Raw genomic sequence first — 24697 nt, forward strand, 5'->3', positions numbered from 1 at the left:
CTCTATCTCCACCTCCATCATCAAATCATCCTCCACCACCTCCTCCACCATCTCATCCTCCTCTGCGTACTCCTTCTCCACCTCCTAGATCTCCTCCCCAATCTGATGCTTGCAAAAAGGGGGAGAATAGTCAAGAGAGTCCTTGTAGTGGTGATTATTATGATGGGATGTGCGAAATTAGAAACATTCTAGTGAATCATCATACAAATCATGAACATGAACACAATAGAGTAAATAAATTTGGGTTTAGCTCTCATTAGTATGGATAGAAAGAGTACAAATAGGTTTGCTAAATTCTCTCTCTAAAACTAAATGGAGTCACTCACTTCCTATTTATAGGAAAGACTCCACCCATTTACACATACAAGAGGGTAAGCCCTAACACTCCACATATAATCCTAACTTCGCACCCTAACAGTCCCGATCATCATATGCAAATGGTGGTGGTGACTGCATCAACTTCATCTCAGCCTGAGATAACTGAAGTTAGAAGGGTTGAAGCTGAGTGTCAAAAGAAATTTTAGTTGTAGAGGTGCAACAATTAATGATCAGCATATCTCAGTTGTTGGTGAACAATCAGAGACTGATGACTATGAAGGGTTTCTTAATATATGATTCATGCCAAAAGCTATTGTTCATGTTGTTCCTTTGAATGTTGTCTACCCTGATTCTTACTTTGAGGGGGAGATTCCTTAAGGACTAATAGTGACATTAAGTCTAATGATGATTAGCTCAATCCTTGATAGAGGAAGGCTTCCTTCTCAGGGGGAGCTCATGACATTGAAGCAAGAAGCTCTTGTGTTGCTAGTGATTCTTCAGCTGCTCCTCCTTCCAAAAAAAGTAAGCTTACTGTTGATCTGAATGCCTTGGTTGAAGAATGGGATATAAATATTGAGAAAGTAAGTGAAATCATGACAAAGAATAATGCTGTTATTCAAGAAATAAAGGAAGATAGAAATGGGGAACGTGTGTCCTTTAAACTTGCTCAAGCTGTTTCTTCTGCTGATGAAAATATTGATGTTCAAAGCACTAATGATCAAGTAAAAAATTAGCTATTCAATAATAGTTTGGACAAACAACACATGATTTTTGAGCTGAATGACAGGATCAACAGAAAGAAGTTTGGAGATGTTTTGGCTCGTAGAACAAAGATTGATCCCATTATTAGGGTGAGGTGCACCAAACCAAGGAACGTGTCTCTAAATCTTCACTTGTTCAGAAAGAAAACTGAGTATGAATTCACTGAGGTTGTATTTGCTCATGAGTTAGTCAAATTTCGCTACATCAAGTGGATACAACTTCAAGAACTTATCGAAAAACATAAAGGTATTCATGCTTAAGAAGTAAAGTTAGAAATTCAGTAGTTGCTCAACAAAGTTAGGAAGCTGAATCTTGTGCCATTAGCTGGTCCTTCCAAACCATCCAACTTAGGAAGAATAGGTGCCCCCCAAAAGATCCAAGAATAATAAGTTTCCCTTTCCATATGGAACTCGTTACATCAAAAACGAACATCCAACGCTTGCTGAACCAGTTCAATACATGTTCATTCGAGAACCACATCATGACATTTTCTATGTTAACAGTCAAAATCACATGTGTTTCAACGCAGTGATGATCTTCATGCTGCACCCATTGAGCATTTATTTCATCTTCGCATGGAATGACTTATGCATATAAAACTTGAAGAAGGATATCGTTTGCCGATCTCTCTAGAGCTTAGTAAAAGATTGGAAGAACTTAAAATTGATGAATTTAGATTGGTTAAGCCTAAGATCTTGAAAGAAGTTGGCAAGTTCTACAATGCTTCTTTTGATGACTCTGAATAAGAAGATTATAACATCATCAGATAGGGGAGATTGTAAGGTCTCGCCTTATGATTTGATGAGTCAAACACTCTACATGCTAACTGCCAGCACCAACGTCAATATCGGCACCAACGCCAGCGTCAGGTTCAGCACCAGTGCCTCAAGCCTTATCATATATTCAATGTAATGTGTGTATATTAAGTAATTGTACACATATATATATATATATATATATATATATATATATATATATATATATATAGTAGATCTGATAACCTTGTGATAAGGATCAGATCTTAGTATAGATTAGATACAATCCCTTTAATCAAGGGATATACTTGTATAGAGTAATATAAATTCAACATTATGGTGAAACCCTAATGTAATCGTCTTGGTGACCGTCTTTTTCACAAACCCGTTTTCTTGGTAAAAACAACCCCTTTCTTGGTGAAAGACAATTTGGAGAATTCTTTGTATTCTTTACTTTTTCTATTCCTAATTTTGTTTGTTTAGTTTTTTCGTGTTTATTATACTTGAAGTCTATCCGATCGATACAAACCTTAAATTTAATTAATAATTAATCATAAATTAATTGAAATTAATGGTGGGATTAACTGATTATTCAAATGTGTAGGGAATTAAGCTATAATTGGTTAATAGTTGAACAAGAGAGGTTCCAGAACCTTCCATGGGTCATGGACGATTTTTGGGAGTTTTTTAAGGGTTTTAGATTAATCTTTAAAGATAAAGGAGTTGGATAATTACCAAATTTAAAATCATAGTATTATATTGAAATTATGGTTTCCAAAGCTCAGTGTATCAGCTACAAATAGAGCCCTCTGGCTGCTCATTTTCATCCACCACTTGTACCAAATTAATAGTTTAAAATCGTACTCCCTCTCCACTCTTTTCTAGTCTTCTTATTAACTAGGGTTTGGGTACAAACCATTAGAGGCATTAGATTTTTGGTGCTTTCTTTCCAAGGGCTTTGAAAAAGGATTTGAATTTACTATTTTCAATAATAATCAAAAGGTATGTAAACCCTAACTTTCTTGTAATTTTGAAATTACCTAGGGTTGCTAGGGTTCTTGTTATTATTAGATTATAACTATTAATAGAGAAAACATAGATCCAAATAGGTTGAATGCGAACTTAAGAGTTAAATATTTTTCGCCTCAAGCTTTGAATCATAACCTATAAAACCTATCAGTGGTATCAAAGCCTTAGTTTTCTATTTGAATGTGCATAATTATGAATAGATCAAAATTAGTATTTATAGAAATGAAACCCTAAAGGCCTTCGATTTTCGACTTTGCTACGGTTTCTGGAAACCCTAACCTCATAACCCTATTTTTGAAAATTAGGGAGTTCGTTTAAGGTTTCTCTTGTTTCCTTAATTATTATTTTAAATGCTTTAAAATTTGAATAATTAAACGTGATAAACACAACCTTATGTTTCGAAAATTAGAAGGGTTTGGATTATGATTAAATTTGAATTATTTTATTAATTATTTAATAGAAAATAATCATTTAATCCCTAAATGATTTAAATTAATTTAATTAATTATTTAATTAAAAGATAAAGATTAAATCATATTTGGTTTAAATTTTAATTGATTAAAAGTTTAGTTTAGATAACTAATATTTAAACCTCGTATTTTGAAAAGTTTAAAATACACCTTAAAATGGTCGTTGAATGGGTGTTCACTCTCACCCACCGCTCCCTTGTGTGGTGGAGGTTCATTAGCCGAATGGATTGATAGGACATAAACTCTCAAAAGTATGATGCTATTGAAGTGCGTGAACCTTTTATATATAAATCCCAACTCTAGTTACTCTAGAGAAATGTGAAAAGTAAGCTAATCCATGAAAACGCACATCATTCTTTATATATCATTATTGGAACGTGTGTTGTTAACCGACACATTAATTAAAGATGATAAATGACATTGAGGTTGTCAAGCATTTTTGCATGGTTATTCATAACTTGTTTGTGATCCTCGGTATCCGAGTCTCTAATAGAAGAGCATAATCTGAGATTAAACATTCCATTGATAAGATTCAATGATCTCAAAAGATCGAGGAAGTTAATAGATTAAAATTGGTGAATTGTTTTACGTACCTTCATAAATTCGCAATAAGAGTACGTAATCCCTCTTCTTGATTGTGAATTGTATTTTGGATCCTAGCCTTGAATATTTAGTTTGGGTTAAAATATTAAGGATTTATGTCAACTAACTAAAACTATCTCTCTTATATAGATGTCTACTCCTGGAGATACTACTGCTACTCAATCTTCCCCCAACAACTCAACCTTCATTCTTCTATCGATCCTATCCAAGGAGAAATTAGGTGGTTCAAAATACATGGATTGGATGTGATATCTCAAAATGACTCTTCGATACGAGGGCAAAGAATAATTCCTCGATAAACCTATTTTCGGAAATCGATGAGTCAACTACTACTCTAGAGGAATAGGACGCCTACAAATAACACTATGACAAAGGTCGCTTGCATAATGGTTGCAACCATGGTACCTGAGTTATAAAATTTCTATAAGGATTATTGGCCATATGAGATGTGATTAGATATCGCTGAAAAGTTTCATAAGAAAGCACGTAAAGAGAGGTATGAGGTCGTTAAAGCATTAACGACATGTAAGTTAAAGAAGGGAGAATCTATGTGTAATCATGTGTAGAGAGTACAGAGATATGTCGAGCAGTTGGAAATGTGTCTTTTGACAAGGAGTTGTCCATAGACATGCTCCTAAACTCCTTGCCTCACAATTTTGATCTATTTATCTTAACTTATCATTTGAACAACACAGATACAACATTAACCTAACTCCACAACTTGTTGCAGACAGCTGAATCAGGGATGAAAAAAATTAGGCCCTTTTTGTGACAAGTTCTCATGACCTTGCCATTGGGCAAAATAGAGGAAATAACAGGAAAGAAAATCCTCAATCAATTTTGAAGGGCATGACCCGTAATGGAGCGTCTAACAGTTAGACCAAGTCAAAACCCACTTTTTGATATCCCTGCTATTAGTGACCCTAAAGAGGCCACATGCTACTATTGCAATGAAAAAGGGAATTGGAAAAGAAGTTGCCCCAAATATTTGTAGGACATCAAAGATAGTAAGGTTAAGCCATCGTTGGCAAGTATGTACACTATTCAAGTCAATAACTCACAACTTACTCATTCTTGGGTCCTTAGTAAAGGATGTGGTTTCCATATTTGTTTTGATTTGCATGGGCTAAGAGAAAATGATGAGGAGGAGCATGGATGAATAAATATGGTCATGGGAAATAGTGATCTTCACCTATTAGCAAGTTTGGAAATTATGGTCTTGTGCTCGGTGATGATGTTAGAGTAGATTTGATTAATAGTTTCTATTCGTAAGAAATGACATGAAACATTATTGCTTTTCATGCATTGTTCAAAAAATGTTTTTGATATTCATTTGGTGATGTGAATGGTTCGATTTTAGCTTATAAAAAGTGTTTTTATGTTTAACGATTTTCCTTGTAATCGTGTGTTTGAAACTGTGATTTGTGTTGATAGCTTAGGCAATAGTGTATTTTATATTGATTTTTCTAATGGTGTAGGAAAAGCATGTTTGTAGTATTGTCCTCTTGGACACATTAACAAGAAACACATCCCCAAACTCCAAAAGGATGGAGCGTTGGAATCATTTGACACAAGGACAGATGATGAATGTGAATCTTCTCTTTTGGGTAAGATGACAAAATCACCAATGACTAGAACGTGTGAAAGAGGCGAAGGATTGTTGGATCTTATCCATACTGATGTATGTGGACCCTCAAATCTCCTACAATGGATGCAAATCGATGCTACCTGATGTTTATGGATTATTATAGTAGATACGTATATATCTACTTAATCAAACTGTAACATCTAAAAATTTACGACCAAAAATTTCATTTTTAATTTAATAATTATAAAACCATTTGTCGAAAAACATCATAATACTATCTCATATCTAAACCAATGTATCCATAGTCAAAACATGTCATTACAAAATAATATCAGAGTATAAATCCCATAGATCTCATGTGCGGAAATCCTGGTGTGATGCGTTGCAGTCATGCCGACTCCTGTCCCTTCGAAGAGGAAGTAACAGAAACCAAAACTGAACTCTGAAAGGTAACTCACCTCAAATGTGGGTCAACATTGGTGCCTTCGACCCACTCCTACTGGAAGGTAACTCACCTCAAATGTTGTGAAGTAGTTGAACTGTCCTTAACTTTGAAATCCGCCCCACTCAAACTCCTATGCATAAAGATTTCATTTAGTTACCCCTTTTCATGCTCATGACACCTTAAGGGTCAACTTTGGTCAAAGTCAAAGTCGAGGTCAACACCTTGGTCAAAGTCAACATCTGTTCAAAGTTAACGTTCTGAGTTGTCTCAACTCGCCGAGTTGACCCATCAAATCGTCGAGTTCCATAAATCCGAAAACTCTGAACTCGCATCCCAACTCATCGAGTTCCTCCTATCCATGGTATCAGCACTTTCCTATTCTACTCGTCAAGTCATCCTTGAACTCGTCGAGTTTTCCCTTTTTACAAAATCAACACATTTCAACCCAACTCGTCAAGTTCCTTTATGGGCTCGACGAGTTCTTCAGTATGATGAGCCATCTTAATAGGTTAAGCTCCTATCCTTCTTATCCAAACTCCATACTTCATCTACATACTAGAAATGCCCTTTTAAGGGTAAAGTTTTCGACTTTACTCGTTAATAGTCCTTCTTAATGGGTTCAGCTCAAACCCTAGTTCTTTAAGACTTAGATCTTAGGCAGTTGGCCTTTTTATAGCCCTTCTTATTGCAATGAAAGAAAATCAGGTCTGATGTCTGGAGAGTGGGGGTAGGGGCAGTATAATCCCTGCCAAAGTGCCCAAGATTGCCTAACTTATAGCAGCCCGATCCCCCTAATCTGCATACTCCCTCATGCGCCTTTCTGTATTTCCCACAACGGCTCCGGCCCTGCTGGCCCCTCGACCTAGAGTCGTATCCCTTGGATTTTTCCTAGAAACCCCAGTCGCCTTCCCAGTCTCCATCTTCCTCTTCCTGATATGCTCTATATCAATCTCCCTCTCCCTTAACCTCCCAATCATGTCGTCCGAATTCGGGCGTGCCGAGTAGCTGACATGTTTCCGGATGTCAGCTCTCAACATGTCATGGTACCAGGTCTTCCTCATCTCCTCATCCCATGCGTACTGAGGCACCAGTAGGTCCCTCTCCTTAAACTTGGTGATAATCTCCGCCACCGACTCAGTAGTCTGCCTCATATCCAAAAACTCCCTGGCCAGCTACCGAAGCTCCATGGCCGGTGCAAACTCAGCCCTAAACATGGTCTTAAAGTACGACAAGGTCATTGCGTCAATGGCTGGGGCTCCCAACGAATCCTTGACTGCCTCCCGCCAGTCTCTGTCTCTGTCTCTGCAATCCATCTCCTGGCTACAATGGGGTCCTTCACCCCGTGAAAGTCTGGCGCACCACATCCCTTGAAGTCCTTGAAGAATAGTTTGTGCATACCTGACTAGCTAGACGCCATGTGACTCCGGAATGCCCTCAAACGATCCTCTATCAGCTCAATGATCCCTTCCTTGATGGACCCGAAAATCATCGGGTTCGCCTCAAGGATTCCTCTCATAATCTCACACGCAACGAACTCGCGTAATCCACCATCAACTGGCTCGGGACCCGAACCCAAACCCGAATCTAAACCTGATCCCGACCCTGAACCTCCTGCTCTATGATGTGTCACCACCATTCTGAAACAAAATACATAATCGTCAGGTTCATACATAATCTCGAGAGGTCTCACACATTCTACATGTTCCCTGGTTCTATCTCATCCCTCCTTGAATCGAGTACAGATCCTCTGATTTTAGTAGTACGGGCCTATACTACCTTCCACATCTATCCGTACTTTCCTCAAGGATTGCCTTGACTTCACCAAGTCCCTTTCATCACTACTGCTCGCTGCACCAATCTTGTCCTAGGCTTACCCTAGGGTAACTCTCTAACCTACCCTCGACCATTAGCTACATAAGAAGTCCCTGCTATCTCTCCCTAACTAATTCGCAAATACCATTACATATTACTAAGACTGGATAATTCTTTGAATGAGGGGCCTTACCCTACAATGGTTGGACTCAAACAAGACCTGCAAAATAGGGCTAGACCTAACCTTCTGAAATTATTTAGTCCTTGTAAGATGTAACTTAACATATTCGTTTACTAGTTTGCTAGAGATAGATAGAACTCCTAAAGCACAAAGCAAGCAGCATTCGGGTATTGAGTAACCAAACCAAGCATATCCTATTCAGGACATCATATCACTGACTATTCAGTTCTAGCATGTAATTCAATAAGCACATATAGTATGCACATAAGGCATCTTCCTAAATCCTTAGCCCTAATCTGGCATGCAGTTCTCATACACATACAGTATGCATATAATGCATCCTTCCTAGATCCTTAGCCCTAATCTAGCATGCAATTCTCATAATCATATCATATATCATAGAACATGTATAGGTATCTTAGGGATAACTTACTTGAGCTCGGTCGATTGCACGCATCACACACCTTGTTCTTTCTCAAAACTCTAAATTTTAATTTTTGAAAAATTATTTTCTTTTCAAAAAATTTCAAAACCTCGATTTGAGTCCAGACACCCCCGAAGGTGTATCCGAATCCCTCAAACCAAGGCTCTGATACCAACTTGTAACATCCCAAAATTTACGACCAAAAATTTCATTTATAATTTAATAATTATAAAACCATTTGTCTAAAAATATCATAATACTATCTCATATCAAAACCAATGTATCCATAGTCAAAACATGTCATGACAAAATAAAATCAGAGTATAAATCCCATAGATCTCATGTGCGGAAATCCTGGTGTGATGCGTTGTAGTCATGCCGACTCCTTTCTCTTCGAAGATGAAGTACCTGAAACCAAAATTGAAAATCGTAAGCACAAAGCTTAGTGAGTTTCGCCCATCATACCACATAACAAATAATCACATAACGCCTAGCATATCTGGGTGCTGGCCTCCCTTTTAGTCTCTTTCAACTGGTAACTGCCTAGCATATCTGGGTGCTGGCCTCCCCTTCGCGCTCTTTAAACCGGTAACTGCCTAGCATATCTAGGTGCTGGCCTACCCCTTTGTTCTCTTTCAACTGGTAACCGGGGACTATTTCACCCCCTACTACTACCACATAATACCCTAGCATATATATATATATATATATATATATATATATATATATATATATATATATATATATATATATATATATAAATCATATACTACCTAGCATATCTGGGTGATGGTCTCCCCTTCGGTCTCTTTCAACCGGTAAACGGGGACTATTTCACCCCTACCACTATCACATAATAATATAACATATTAGCATATAAAGCATAACAGACAGTGGCATACCAGACAATTATCACAATGACAATCATCTCAATTTTAATCAATACTAGTGGGCCAACACTGTGCCTTCGACCTACTCCTACTGGAAGGTAACTCACCTCAAATATTGTGAAGTAGTTGAACTGTCATCGACTCTGAAATCTGCCTCGCTCAAACTCCTATACATAAAGATTTCCTTTAGTTACCCATTTTCTTGCTCATAACCCCTAAGGTTCAACTTTAGTCAAAGTCAAAGTCAAGGTCAATACCCTGGTCAAAGTCAACATATGGTCAAAGTCAACATTCCGAGTTGACTCAAATCGCCAAGTTTACCCATCAACTCGTCGAGTTCCATAAATCTGAAAACTCTGAACGTGTGTCCCAACTCGTCGAGTTCCTCCTATCCATGGTATCAGGACTTTCCCATTCTACTCGTCGAGTCATCCTTGAACTCGTCGAGTTTTCCCTTTTTACAGAATCGGGACATTTCAACCCAACTCGTCGAGTTCTTCTATGGACTCGACGATTTCTTCAGTATGTTGACCCATCTTAATAGGTTAAGCTCGTATCCTTCATATCCAAACTCCATACTTCATCTACATACTGGAAATGCCCTTTAAAGAATAAAGTTTCCAAATTTACCTGTTGATAGTCCTTCTTAATGGGTTTAGCTCAAACTCTAGTTCTTTAAGACTTAGATCTTGGTCCAAAAGCCATAATACTCTAAACCAAAGCATGAAAGTTATGATCTAGGCCCTAGACACCAGATGAACACGTAAAGTCTCAGACTTTCCCTCCATGCATGGTGTTTTGGGGCTTAAGAGGCCAAAATGACACCTTAAAGTTTGCATGGGGCTTCCATTGCCATAAAGTTTGCACCTTTATGCCATGAGACCCCTTCTAGACCCCAGATCTGAAAGGTAAATCACCTGGGACGTCTATTTCCCAAGGACCAAGCTACTTGGACTAGAAACTCAACAAAATTGGAGATGAAGAGATCTAAGAAAACAATGGACGATTTAGGAGCTTTTTACCTCTATTAAAATAGAAATGGGGCTTAACATCTGGATCTAGTCTCCTCCTTCAAGTCCTTGCTCTTTCTTCAAGGATCCTCTTCTTCAACTTCACAAACAACACACAAAAATGACACAAAAACACTCAAAAGTGGATTAGGGTTTCGAAGCTAAGGTTTGGGATGATGGAGGTTGCAAGTGAGGCCAACGTTTGGAGGTTAAGGTGTTTAAATAGGGTTTAAAACCCTGAGACCTACTCGTCGAGTTGGGGCTCCCAACTCGTCGAGTAGGTTTCTTAACCCATGTCCCAAAAATAATTCCTACTCAACGAGTTTGGGGCCTCCAACTCGTCGAGTTTTCCTATAAAAGTGAATAAATTTTATTTAAAATACATACCAGGAACCAGGCGTTACACAAACATAAATTATAAGCCTTTAAAAAGTTGAAAGAGTTTAGACACGAGGTCGATAATCAAATAGGGACGAAGATAATGAGGCTTCGATTTGATAGAGGCAGAGAGTATCAGTATCGAGTTCCACTACTACCTTAAGGAATGTGGAATAGTTTCAAAGTTGACTCCTCCTAGGACACCACAAATTAATGGTGTGGTTAAGAGGAGAAATCGAACATTGTTAAAAATGGTTCATTCCATGATGATTCAAGCTTCACTTCTTATTTCTTTCTAGGGTATGCCTTAGAGACCGCCGCACACATGCTAAATCTTATTCCTACTAAGAAGGTTACCAAAACTCCTCATGAGATATGGACAAATAAGGTTCCCTCGTTGGCACATGTCAAGGTATGGGGTTATGAGGCTCTCGTTAGATGAGAAACTCATGATAAGCTAGAACCTAGAGCCGAGAGGTGTATTTTCATTGGCTACCCACATAAGTCTTTTGGATACTTGTTCTATAGACTTAGTAAGAACATGACATATATATATCTCGAAGGGGAGTCTGTCAAAAGAGAGAGAGAGAGAGAGAGAGAGAGAGCTCATATTCAAAGAGGACAGTGGTAGTATAGTTGACCATGAAGTGAGTCAGGATTCAACCAAAGAAGGAACCTTAGAATACACTATATCTCAACCAGAGGATGATACTCCTTTTTATCCCATTGAAAATTCATTACCTCTTCTTCGGTCCAGTAGGGTTAGCGTACCACTTGAGTTCTATGGCTTCCATATAACGTCGGATCGTGCCAGGTCGAAAGACAGTTGTATGATAACCAAGTTTGGAATTTGGTTTATTATGTGCCAGGTCGAAAGACAGTTGGGTGCAAATGTTTCTTCAAGAAGAAGACCTACATGGATGGAAAGGCGCACACATTCAAGGCCTGACTGGTTACAAAAGGTTTTGCTCAAACCCAAGGGGTTGACTACAATGATACCTTCTCATTAGTGGCTAAGATAAAGTCTATCAGGATTATGCTAGCAATAGCAGTGTTTCATGATTATGAGATATAGAAAATGGATGTTAAAATCACTTTCCTAAATGGGAAGTTGACTGAGGATGTTTACATGAGTCAGCCAGAGGGTTTTGTACATGCCAAGTTTCTTGATAGAGTGTGTAAGCTTAAGAAATCCATTTATGGATTGAAGCAAGCATCTCGCAGCTGGAATATTTGCTTCCATTATAAATTCAAATCTTTTGGTTTCTCTAAGAGAGAGGATGAGTCGTGTGTGTATGTGAAGCCTATTAGGAGTATAATGACTTTCCTAGTATTGTATGTTGATGACATATTCCTTATGGGAAACAAAATTATGACCTTGAAAAAAGTGAAATCTTGGCTTGGAAAGTGTTTCACCATGAAGGACCTAAGGGAAGCAGCCTGTATTCTTGGAATAATGATTTTGAGGGATATAAAGAAACCAATTATTGGCCTTAGTTAGAGTGTATACCTAGATAAAATTCTAAAATGTTTTAGTATGGAGAATTCCAAGAAAAGGGATTTACCCATCCATCATACTATTAAGTTGAGTAAGACTTAGAGCCCCAATACTGATAAAGAAATAGCTGACATAAGTTGGATCCCATATGCTTCGGGTGTAGGTTTGATCATGTATGCTATGACATGTACTCGCCTTAATGTGTCTTATGCTTTGAGCAATGTTAGTTGATTTAAGGGAAATCCTGGCAGAGCTCAATGGACTGCAGTTAAGAATATTCTTAAGTATCTGAAAAGGTCGAATGAAATAGTTCTACTTGTGAATCAGAGTACATCGCAGAAAGTGAGGATCGAAGGAGGCGGCGAACTTCATGGGCGATCTCGGGGTAGTCCTGACCATTCAAGAGCCATTGGAACATTTCTATGATAACGAAGGGGCGGTTGATTTGACAAAACAACCAAATGATTATGGTAGATCTAAGCATATCTATAAAATGTACCATTATATCATGCATTAGTTTAAAGAAGGTTATATCATGGTGAAGCGAGTATCATCAGAAAACAATCCATCAAATCTGTACACGAAGGCTCTAAGTAGGCTTAAACACAACTAGCATGCTAGGAGCATTATATTAAGAGATGATGTTAGTTTTAGTAGTTAGTTGACAGTTTTGAAACATTGTAACAAAATAAATGTAATTAATTTTGGTGATCAAATAATAGAGAATTATTTATGACTATTGTATTGCCTTTTTCAATTATTTATTCATGTGTTTCATTTTGCATGTTTTACTTTTTCAATGATTTGATTATTCGAAATTCCAAAGACGGTCATACTTTTGGAACTAAGTAGTGAATTAAGATGTCATGAATAGATTGTAAATTGTCTGTGAGGATTAGACATTGCAATGGGTTGATACAATATTCATGAGTATATAGAAAAATGGAGATTTTGAGTATAGGATAAACCCACACTCAGAGAACTACTTCCTGGATTATATCGCACGTAATTATGAGATGATAATATTTTTTTATTCTTAAAATGGATATATATATATATATATATATATATATATATATATATATATATATATATATATGTTTTAATTTACAAGTCCGTTGTACATTGGTATTGCAAAAAAGTAAAAGTAACATTATGTTATAAAACGTAGTGTCATGTATGATTTTGTGAGTAAAAGATACAAATATATACGTCCAAGTTTATTCGTTCCTTTTTCTTTAACAAGAAAAGCGATATCTTTAAGCCCCTCAGTGATTTGGTATTGACATTATAGTGTTAGGCCTACCCAGAACTGAATTGATATGTTCGATTAGTAGCCTAATGATGTCATTATAAATCTGGAAATTGGGAAACATAATTTTGGACAATGAGATTGATTGTAATCCATGTCTCATTTCCATACAATATCTTGAAGAACGAAGGAAAATTTGATCACTTATCTTTGGGCCAATCTCTGATTGGATCAGAGTTTGACAGTTGCTTTAGAAAGTGCACTTTGTTGTTTAATTTAAAAGTTATATTTGCGATTGTAGTTACAGACTTATCTAAGTGGGAGACTGTTGGATTAAAGTTTTTAAGCCAATAACTAAATTGTTATATACTTGAATTAAAAGCAAAGTCCTTTTGAGTTGCCCTTAAAACTAGTGATTGACTAGAATGAATTTTGGAGAGAGTGACTAATTTATTGATTTATTATATGATTAATAAATAGCAATAAATAATTTGTTAAAAAGTTATGAGATTAATATACTAATTAGAATTAGTATTAAGTAATTAACAATTAATCAGAAACTAATTCGAATTAATTTTGGGATTAATTTGATTAATTAAAAGTTTAGGGACTTAATCTTAATTATTCAGTAGTTGAAGAAGAGAGGTTCCAGAACCTTCCATGGGTCATGGACAGTTTTTGAGAGTTTTTTTTAAAGGGTTTTAGAGTAATCCTTAAAGGTAATTAAGGAGTTGGATAATTACCAAATTGGAAATAATAGTATTATATTCAAATTAGGGTTTCCAAGGCTCCTTGTATCAGCTATAAATACAATACCTTGGCTCCTCATTTTCGTCCACCACTTGTACCAAAGGGATAGCCAAAAGTCCTGCTCCCTCTTATTTCACTTCAAGGCTTCTTATTTACTAGGGTGGGGTACAAACCATTAAAAACATTAGATTTCTCGTGCTTGCTTTCCAAGGCTTTTGAAGAAGGATTTGAATTAATTATTTGCTATAATAATCAAAATGTATGTATACCCTAACTTTCTTGTAATTTCAAAATTACCTATGGTTTGCTAGGTTCTTGATGCTCATTAGATTATAGCTATTAACAGAGAAAACATAGATCCAAATAGGTTGCATGTGAACTTTAGAGTTAAGTATTTTTCCGCCTCATGCGTTGAATTATAACCTATAAAACCTATCCTTTCCTTATCTTCAATTACCTATAACTTCCTCACCTTATGTTTAGTTTTTATGAGTCTTATATACATGGAAAGATGGACACGAGCTCTACAACTTCTTCTTATTAACTATTGGTGGAATGTGTCCTGATTTTGAGTTATTAACCTATGAACATCAGTGTTCACCCATTTTTGCCACTTTTAGGGTTTGAACTATCTATTTTTACATGACCATATCTTCTTCATTATAAATCCATTTTCCTAATTTCTTTTTTCAGAATATCTTTATTATTTATGTCGTAACTTTAGTTTATAGAGTTATCTCTCATTCGTTCTAGATATCGAGTTATAAGGTTATGAATAACTTAGGTCTTTTGTGCCCTAATTCCCTTAAAGTGAACACAAGGGGCACACATGTACATTAATTCCGCTGAAGTGCATATAAGTGTATATATTCGCACCAATCCATTTCAGTTCACCTAGATGCTCACTTATACCATAAACACTTTAAACTAATTATACTTCATATAAAAACATATTTAACATTATTTATTCTTGTTGGTCATGTAAAATGCTTGTTTTACTCCTTTTAACCATTTTCCCCTTTATCTAGACTTTACAATTTCTCATGGTTAATAATTTCCTTTCCTTATCTTTCAAACATCTAAAATTTTGGATGTTACAAATATGAAACGTTTTTGCAGTATGTTAAGCAAATATCAACAATATCTTACATTCATTACCATCTTCCCATAACTCCTTTATGATTTATCACTATATGCTTCTCTCTATTATGGTTGGTGTCTCTACTAGTTGTGGTGGTGGTGATAGAACTTCATCGAGATCGCATTGCATCTACATTCTCAAATAAAGTTCAGAAAGAAAATGAAAAAAGGAAGATATTGTAAGTCCAAAATGACTTCCTTATTTTAATTTTACATTTGGTTTTTATCATAATGTTAATTGTTTGAATCAGAGTTTGTCGAATAAAGTTCAAAACTTCATTAGAATCGCATCATATCTTCATTCTCAAAATAAAGTTCAGAAAGAAAATGAAGAAAAAAGGAAGATATTAGTTCAATATGACTTCCTTATTTTTATTTTACATTTGGTTTTAGCATATTGTTAATTGTTTAAATCAAACTTTTGTTGAACGTGAATATTAAAAAGATGAAACTTGTGAAGACAATGCCAAAATAGTTCTATGGCATTGAAATATGTAGTAGCAGTGTCAATCGGGTAAATTTTTCGGGTTTCGGGGTAATTCGGGTAATTCATGTTAAAAAATTTACCCGTTACCCTACCTAAACTAAATTCGGGTAATTCGGGTTTGGGTAATTCGGGTATTGGGTCGGGTAAGGGTAATTCGGGTATTACCCGATTTTTTTTTTTAATAAATTAATGGGACCTAAAAATAAATTTAATGAAATAAGTATATCGTGCTCAAATTTTAAACATTGAGATTTTTTACTCAATAATATTTGAGATATCAAGTATTCGTTTAACGATTTAATCAAATCTAATAAGATGTTAAAAAACAAATACTTAAAAGAAATAATAACAACCAAAGTCAATCATTTAAATTACTTGATATCAATGTATATGCATATATTTTGCATTTACCAAAAAAAAGTCACGTCGTAAATCTAGAAAACATAGAAATCCATTACATATTACAAAAATAATAACATTCAAGTTTCAAAAGACATTCATAAATATACTCGTCTTCTTGCACTTACTCGTTCTTCTTGCACATTCACTACTTCATCTTGCTCAATTCTATATAAAAAAAGTCAAATAACGTTATTATTAAAAGGAAAATATATTAAATTTACAATAATTAAAATAATGAACGATAAACAATTACCTTTGTCAATTTGTTGATTTTCTTCCCAATCTTTTTCATAATCAATTGTGTCACTTATGCTACCCCGAATCCAATCTTGTGTACAAATTAAACTTTCAACAATCTTAGGAGTCAAAGAACTCCTAAACGGATCCAACACCCTCCCACTAGTGCTAAAAACGGATTCCGAAGCTACGGTTGAGACGGGAATGGCAAACACATCTCTTGCCATCAATGATAGAATCGGGAATCTGGGACTATTCACTTTCCACCAATCTAGAATACTAAACATTTCTGAGTCGTCTTCAACACTTTCTTGCAAATACTTTTCTAACTCCCTAATTGATTCAACTATGTTCGTCTTCATCTTTTCTCTTAGTTTATTTCTCAATGGGGGATTAGGTGCCATAAAATCCGGGTTTTGGCGTTTCCCTAGTATCGATGATGAAGTGGTAGACTCGGCAGTACTTGAAGTAGAACTTGGAGAATGAATTCTTATATAATCATTATATAATTCATACATAGAATCCATGATATATTTCTTTTTTGCCTCCACCCCCATTTCTCCATAACGATCCTCAAGTAGTATAACCAAATACTTTACTTTGTTCCTCGGATCAAGAATCAAAGCAAAGTAGAGCAATAAATTCATTTTTTCTATGTCGCCAAAATACTTATCAAACTTCAATTTCATGGACAATGCAATATCACAAAGACTAGAATCGGAAATAGCATCATCCAAGAGCGTACGAATGGAATATATATCTTCAATGCATGTGTTTGATGTTACATAAAGTGTCCCGGAAATCCTCAAAGTAACATCATGAAAAGGTTTTAAAAAATGACATATATTCCTAACCCTTTCCCAATCGCTTGATGAAGGTATAGACAAACCCGCCTTTTCAATTTCGTACCGAAAATCAAATTCCTCAAGATCATATCTATCAAAAGTTTTTTCGTAAGCTTGGGCAATTTCCAACATATGGTAAGTGGAGTTCCATCTTGTTGGCACATCTCTCTTCAAATGGGTTGTTATACCGGGATTAGCAACCTTAGCAAACTCGGTAGACTTATGAATTCTAGAAGGCGATTTCCTAATCCATTTAACCGCCCATCGAACTATCTCAACCGCCTTATCAACTTTTTTTATGCCATCTTGCACCACTAAATTTAAAATGTGGGCAGCACATCGAATGTGCATCCATTTCCCATTTAGAAGACACTTGTTGAAGTTTTGAAAACTTTTTTTCAAGAAGTCAATTGCCACATCATTCGCACTTGCATTGTCAACGGAAATTGTGAAAACATTTTCTATTTCCCACTCCATTAAACATTTCTCAACCATTTTTTCAATATCAACCCCACGGTGACTCTCTTGAGATGAAAAACACAACACTTTTTTTTTTCAATTTCCATTCGTTATCAATAAAGTGGGCAGTGAGACACATATAACATGATTGTTGTTTAGAAGTCCACGTATCGGTGGTCAAACATATTCTACCAACATTTTTTTTAATAAATTTACGAATTTTTTCTTTTTCGTCTACAAACAATTGGTAGACATCCGTTGTGCTTGTACTTCTACATGGAACTTTAAACAATGGTTGGTTAATACTATTGTAATACCTAAAGCCCGCACCTTCTACAAAGCTAAAAGAAAGTTCATCAACTACCAACATGTGAGCTAGAGCTTTCCGACTCTCATTTTGATCAAATTTCCAAGCTGACAATTTGTTTTCATCACCATGTTGGAAAACTAGTTGTTTTTGTCCACCATTAACTTTATCCAAGTAAGCTTTACATCTAGTTAAATGATATCCTAGATTTTTGGTCCCATAAACACCCGATTCACACTTGTAATTCCCGCCACCACAATGCTTACATTTGCATTTTTTAACACCATTTTCGTCCTTATACCTTTCAAATTCTTTCCAAACTTTCGATCTTGGGTTGAATTCCTTAGTTTTTTTTTATTTTTCTTGTGGAACTTGATCATTGGTTGGGTTGTCAACTTTAATCGTCTCATCTTCTACTTCAATATAGTCATTCGTTGTTGACATCTAAAACAAGAAAAAAAAAACATATTAGCAAATAGCAGTAAACAATATAATAGAAATGTGAACAACAAACATATTATCTTATTTTTAAATAATGTGTTTTAAGCATAATTTTTAAAAAAATCTAGTTTGAAAATATAAATTCAAACTCTTTATGAATTTTGAATATAAATTTCTAACATAATGTTTGATGGGTTTATAGGTACGTGACATTAGATGTAATCCGTGGCAAAAAATTGTATTATTATTATGTGCTTTCAGAAAGAGATCCTTCTAAGGATCCAATAGTTCTTTGGCTCAATGGTGGTCCTGGTTGCTCCAGTTTTGATGGGTTTGTTTATGAACATGGTATATACTTCACTTTTTTTCACTGTTTCATTAGAATCACGTGCCTGTCTTGATTTATTTTCACATAAATTTTCTTGTTATTATTTAGTACAAATAGCAGTTTTTGGAAGGTTAAATTCCCATGAAATCTTGAATTGACAATCCACTTGTTTCATAATCATAATTCAGGTAACAACATTGTAAAGATAAAGAATATGTTGATACCATGTCATTTTGTAATCAGAATATTTCAATAGTCTTTTTATATTTTGGGACCACAGATTGCCATTCTTAAACTGTGTATGTAATTGTAAATGCAATGCATGATATGTACTCTTGATACTACTAATTCCATCGAGTAATCATAAGTCATAACCATGGGTGTATTAGGTATTAACAAATGAGTGGTTCTTGTCTTGCTTAATCAATCTAACATATATGTTGTGTTGTAGGTCCTTTTAATTTTGAGAAAGATAAAACTGGAGGCTTGCCAAAGCTTCATCTCAATCCATATGCATGGAACAAGGTTTATATATACCAATATTTTCAACAGCATCAAAACTAATTTGATAATGGGGTTAAATACCAGAATTTTTTTTCCCTTGATAATGTTACTAATTACATTATAATCAGGAAGTTACATACCAGAATTCATATAGAAACAAAAACAAAACAAAAGCACGAGCCAGATTTCAGGTGAACAAAAACAAATCAAATAATGATTTCAGAAATCGGTGGTCATCACTTACATTCAAGCTGATTTGATCTCGATTCCAAACTGAAGAGGATACCGCGAGCTGCAAGGCTGTGACCGGTGAGGACTGAGGCGGCGACGGGGACGACCGGCTGGAGTAGCGGACTTGATCTCGATGACCGGCGACGAGACTTGATCGGTGAACACAGAATGAAATCAACCGAGGCCGTGACCGTTGAGGACTGAGGCGGCGACGGGGACGACCGGCTGGAGTAGCGGAGTTGATCTCGATGACCGGCGACGAGACTCGATCGGTGAACACATAATGAAATTGACCGATGGTTTTTTAGGAGAAAATAGAACGACGGAGGTAGGGAGTCGGGAATGGCCAAAAGGGATTTGGACTTTGGATGAATAACGTGTGATAATAATAAAAGATACTGGCCATTATTTGTTCAATAAATTTTCGGGAAATCGGGTATACCCGAAACCCAAAATATTTACCCTTTACCCGACCCCAAAAAAAATCGGGTTACCCAAATACCCGAAAAATGTTACCTGATACCCGATTTACCCTACCCGTTTTACCCGATACCCGAAAAAATCGGGCGGGTAATTCAGGTAACGGGTATTTTTGAAAGGGCAACTTTGTAGTTAATTATTTGACAAATATTGATAACATTAGTTAAACGGCTATACCATCCATTTAAATAGTTGACACGAGCTCGCCTCAGTTTATAGTCATATATCTAGCTCATTTGTGATTTTAAGGTCGTTTGTAATTATTTGATATTGGATATTTAAGTATTTAGTTAAAATTTAATATAGAAAATTAAAAATATATTCATATTATATAAATATGCATATGCTCGTTTAGGTTCGTGAGCTTAATCGAGCTCGGCATACGAAGCTCGGGTTTGAGCTCGTCTAATAAATGAGCTTGAAACTAATTTCGAACTCGTCTAACTTCTAATCAAGGTTTTTACTAGTCGGTCTATAATACTTCTGTTCGTTTAACCCTAAGTTCAACATTCATACATTCATGAATATAGTTAAAAGACATTTAATATACTAAACTGAAAAGAAAAAAATTAAAATAGCCAAATATAATGACCATACATATTAACCCATAATGATGTGGTGTGTGGCTTGGCCACCGCGGTAGGTCTATGTGGTTGCGATGCACTGCAACGAACACCGTCCCCTGTAAAAGTATTTTGATGTCCATATTTGTACTTTAAAAGTGGCTACGAGTATCTAATGGGTGAGAGAAACATTTCATCATTTCCTCAATGAAATGAGAAGTAAAGTAACACACTGAACTAACAATCAATATATATATATATATATATATATATATATATATATATATATATATATATATATATATATATATATATATATATATATATATATATATATATATATATATATATATATATTGACTCACATAATACACCGTTATCCACACGTCTACATAATATGTCAATCCACATTTAAACATATATATATATATATATATATATATATATATATATATATATATATATATATATATATATATATATATATATATATATATATATATATATATATTGTTACCCTATATTTTCATTTGAACTCCGTGAATTTTTTCATGTGAATTCTTTCTGGAAAAAAAAAACTTAGGAGATTAAATCGGTCATACACAAATGTATTCTTAAAAAAAAATTTCCAAAAGAATATGCAAACATGAAAAATGCATATACGCATTAACGTCTGAAGTACATTTCTTCGTCAAAAATAATCAACACATGTGTACATTTTTTTTTGGCTTTTTTTTTTCTATCTTTTTTTTTCTTTTTCGTGAGTGCACTTCTATATGACTTACTTAATGCCCTAAGTCATCTTTTTGCGAAAAATTTCGCGGAGTTCGCATGAAAATATGTGTTCGCAAAAGATTCTGACCTTATATATAGAGCAATGTTCTTTTGCGAACTCATATTCTCATTCGAATTCTACGAACTTTTTCGTGTGAATTTTTTTTAGCAAAAAAAATTACTTAAAGTATTAAGTCGGTCATATTAAAGTGTATTCACAAAAAAAATTCACGAAAAAATGTGCACACATGAAAAATGCATTTCTTCGTATAAAATAACGGACATATGTGAATATGATTTTTGAGTTATTTTATTATTATTTTATTTTTCACGAATGCGATTCTATATGACTGACTTAATGCTCTAAGTTACTTTTTTGTGAAAAAAAATTTCACGAAAAGATCGCAGAGTTTCCATGAAAATATGAGTTTGCAAAAGATTCTAACCATATATATATATATATATATATATATATATATATATATATATATATATATATATATATATATATATATATATATATATATATATATATATATATATATATATATATATATATATATATATGGTATAGGGTCAGGATGTTTTGCAAACCTAGACGAATTCTGTGAATTTTTTCTTGTGAATTTTTCTCGCAAAAAAAAGTGACTTAGTGCATTAAGTTGGTTATTTAGAAGTGCATTCGCGAAAAATGTCTCAAAAAATATGTGCATTCATGAATAGTGCACTTTTTTTTTTTGCAAATGCACTTCTATATGACTGACTTAATACCCTAAATCAGTTTTTTTTCCGAAACAAATTCACAAGAAAAAGTTTACGGAGTTGGCATAGAAATATGAGTTCGCAAAAAAATCTGACCCTATATATAGGGTCATCGATCTTTTACGAACCCATATTTTAATGTGAAGTTCACAAAGTTTTTTGTGTGAATTTTTTTCGCAAAAAGAGTAACTTAGGGTGTTAAGTGGGTCAAATAAAAGTGGATTCACAAAAAATAAAATTGTGCACACATAAAAAGCACATATATGCATTAATGTCGGAAGTGTATTTATTCGTCAAAAGTAACCGACATATCTGCACTTTTAAAAAAAAATTACGAGTGCATTTCTATGTGTCCGACTTAATGTCTAAGTCATTTTTTTTTGCTAAAAAAAATTCACACGAAAAAGTTAGCAAAGTTCGAATGAAAATATGAGCTTGCAAAAAATCCTGATTATCTATATATATATATATATATATATATATATATATATATATATATATATATATATATATATATATATATATATATATATATATATATATATATATATATCATACATACTTATAAAGCTAGCATTTTTTCTTGAATATCATGCATTTGAAACCTCTATTCTTTTTCCTTTCACCACATTCATTTGAAACTTCCACGACTTTTCAATTTTCTTATAATAATAATTATAATTTTGTAATTAGGTTAAATAAATATCAAATCTAAAGTGTATTCATATATAAACTAAATTTCAATATTAAAATAATATCTTTAATTCTACTTATAAAATTATGTTTTTTAACTTTTAACATATTATACTTAATTTATTAGTTTTAATATATTGTTTCATGTAAACCATTATCATTTTAAAGGTATAAATTTAGAATAATTTGTATAAAATACTTAAATTATTAATTAAAATATAACATTATAGGCTCAACTTAAATATAAATTTTATTTAACTTAAACAACCCAAAGATTATTTTATAAATAGTTAAAAGTGATAAATTGTAGTGTCTTTCTAATAATGATTGTAAGTTGGTTAATAAGGTTAAATAAATGTCAAACCTAAAGCGTAATCATAAATAGACTAAATTTCAATTTTAAAATAATATCTTTACTTTTATTTATAAATAGACTAAATTTCAATTATTTCAATATTAAAATAATATCTTTAATTCTACTTATAAAATTATGTTTTTTTAACTTTTAACATATTATACTTAATTTATTAGTTTTAATATATTGTTGGATGTAAACCATTATCATTTTAAAGGTATAATTTTTGAATAATTTGTATAAAATACTTAAATTATTAATTAAAATATAACATTATAGGCTCAACTTAAATATAAATTTTATTTAACTTAAACAATCCAAAGGTTATTTTATAAATCGTTAAAAGTGATAAATTGTAGTGTCTTTCTAATAATGATTGTAAGTTGGTTAATAAGGTTAAATAAATATCAAACCTAAAGTGTAATCATAAATAGACTAAATTTCATTTTTAAAATAATATCTTTACTTTTATTTATAAAGTTATGTCTTTAAATTTTAACATATTATACTTAATTTATTATATTTAAAATGTTGTTGCATGTAAACCATTATAAGTTTAAAGCTACAATTTTTAAATAGTTTTGACAAAATACTTAAATTGTTAATTTTAATATAACATTACAGTGTCAACTTAAATATAAATTTGAGTTCCACTAAAAAAAACCAAATAATATTTTGTAAATAGTTAAAAGTGATAAATTATAGTGATAAATGCCATAAATAAATTGTAATATCAGTTTAACTAAAATATTTCCTAAATATATTTATATAATCGTTAAAAGTTTTCAAAAAAGTAACTTAAAATAACTTATAATAACAATAGTTAAAAATAACTCTATATAAATGATTATAATGTTACCTTTATAATCAAAAAATAATGTTTGATGTTTTAAATAATTATAATGATAGAAATTAAAACATTAAGCAAATAAAATTTATAAATTAGTTAAAAATAACAACTATAAATAATATTAAACCATATATAATATTTAAATTTATTGATGTGTAACTCGCGAGTAGAAGTCATTCAAATGATTGAGATTATAACGTTATAATAGATTTATATATTATCATATAATTCAAAATAATCAATATATTATATCAAATTAATATATGAATTATTATATCAAATTTAACAACAACGTTAGTGTTATATTTTAAAAAATATATATTTGTAAAGACTTCAACTATATAGGTGTTTCTGCGCATTACAATGTCAACTAAAATATAAATTTCAGTTCCATTTAAAAAAACTAGAGAATATTTTGTAAATAGTTAAAAGTGATAAATCGTAGTGATAAAAGCAAAAAATAAACTGTAATTTCAATTTAACTAAAATATTTCTTAAATATATTTTTATAATCGTTAAAAGTTTCCAATTAAGTAGCTTAAAATAACTTATAATAACAATAGTTAAAAACAACTCTATATAAATGATTATATTGTTAGCTTCAAAATAAAAAAATAAAACAATGTTTGATATTTTAAATAATTATAATGATAGAAATTAAAACATTAAGCAAA

This window comes from Lactuca sativa, chromosome 1 (assembly GCF_002870075.4).
Source record: "Lactuca sativa cultivar Salinas chromosome 1, Lsat_Salinas_v11, whole genome shotgun sequence".
Lineage (NCBI taxonomy): Eukaryota > Viridiplantae > Streptophyta > Magnoliopsida > Asterales > Asteraceae > Lactuca > Lactuca sativa.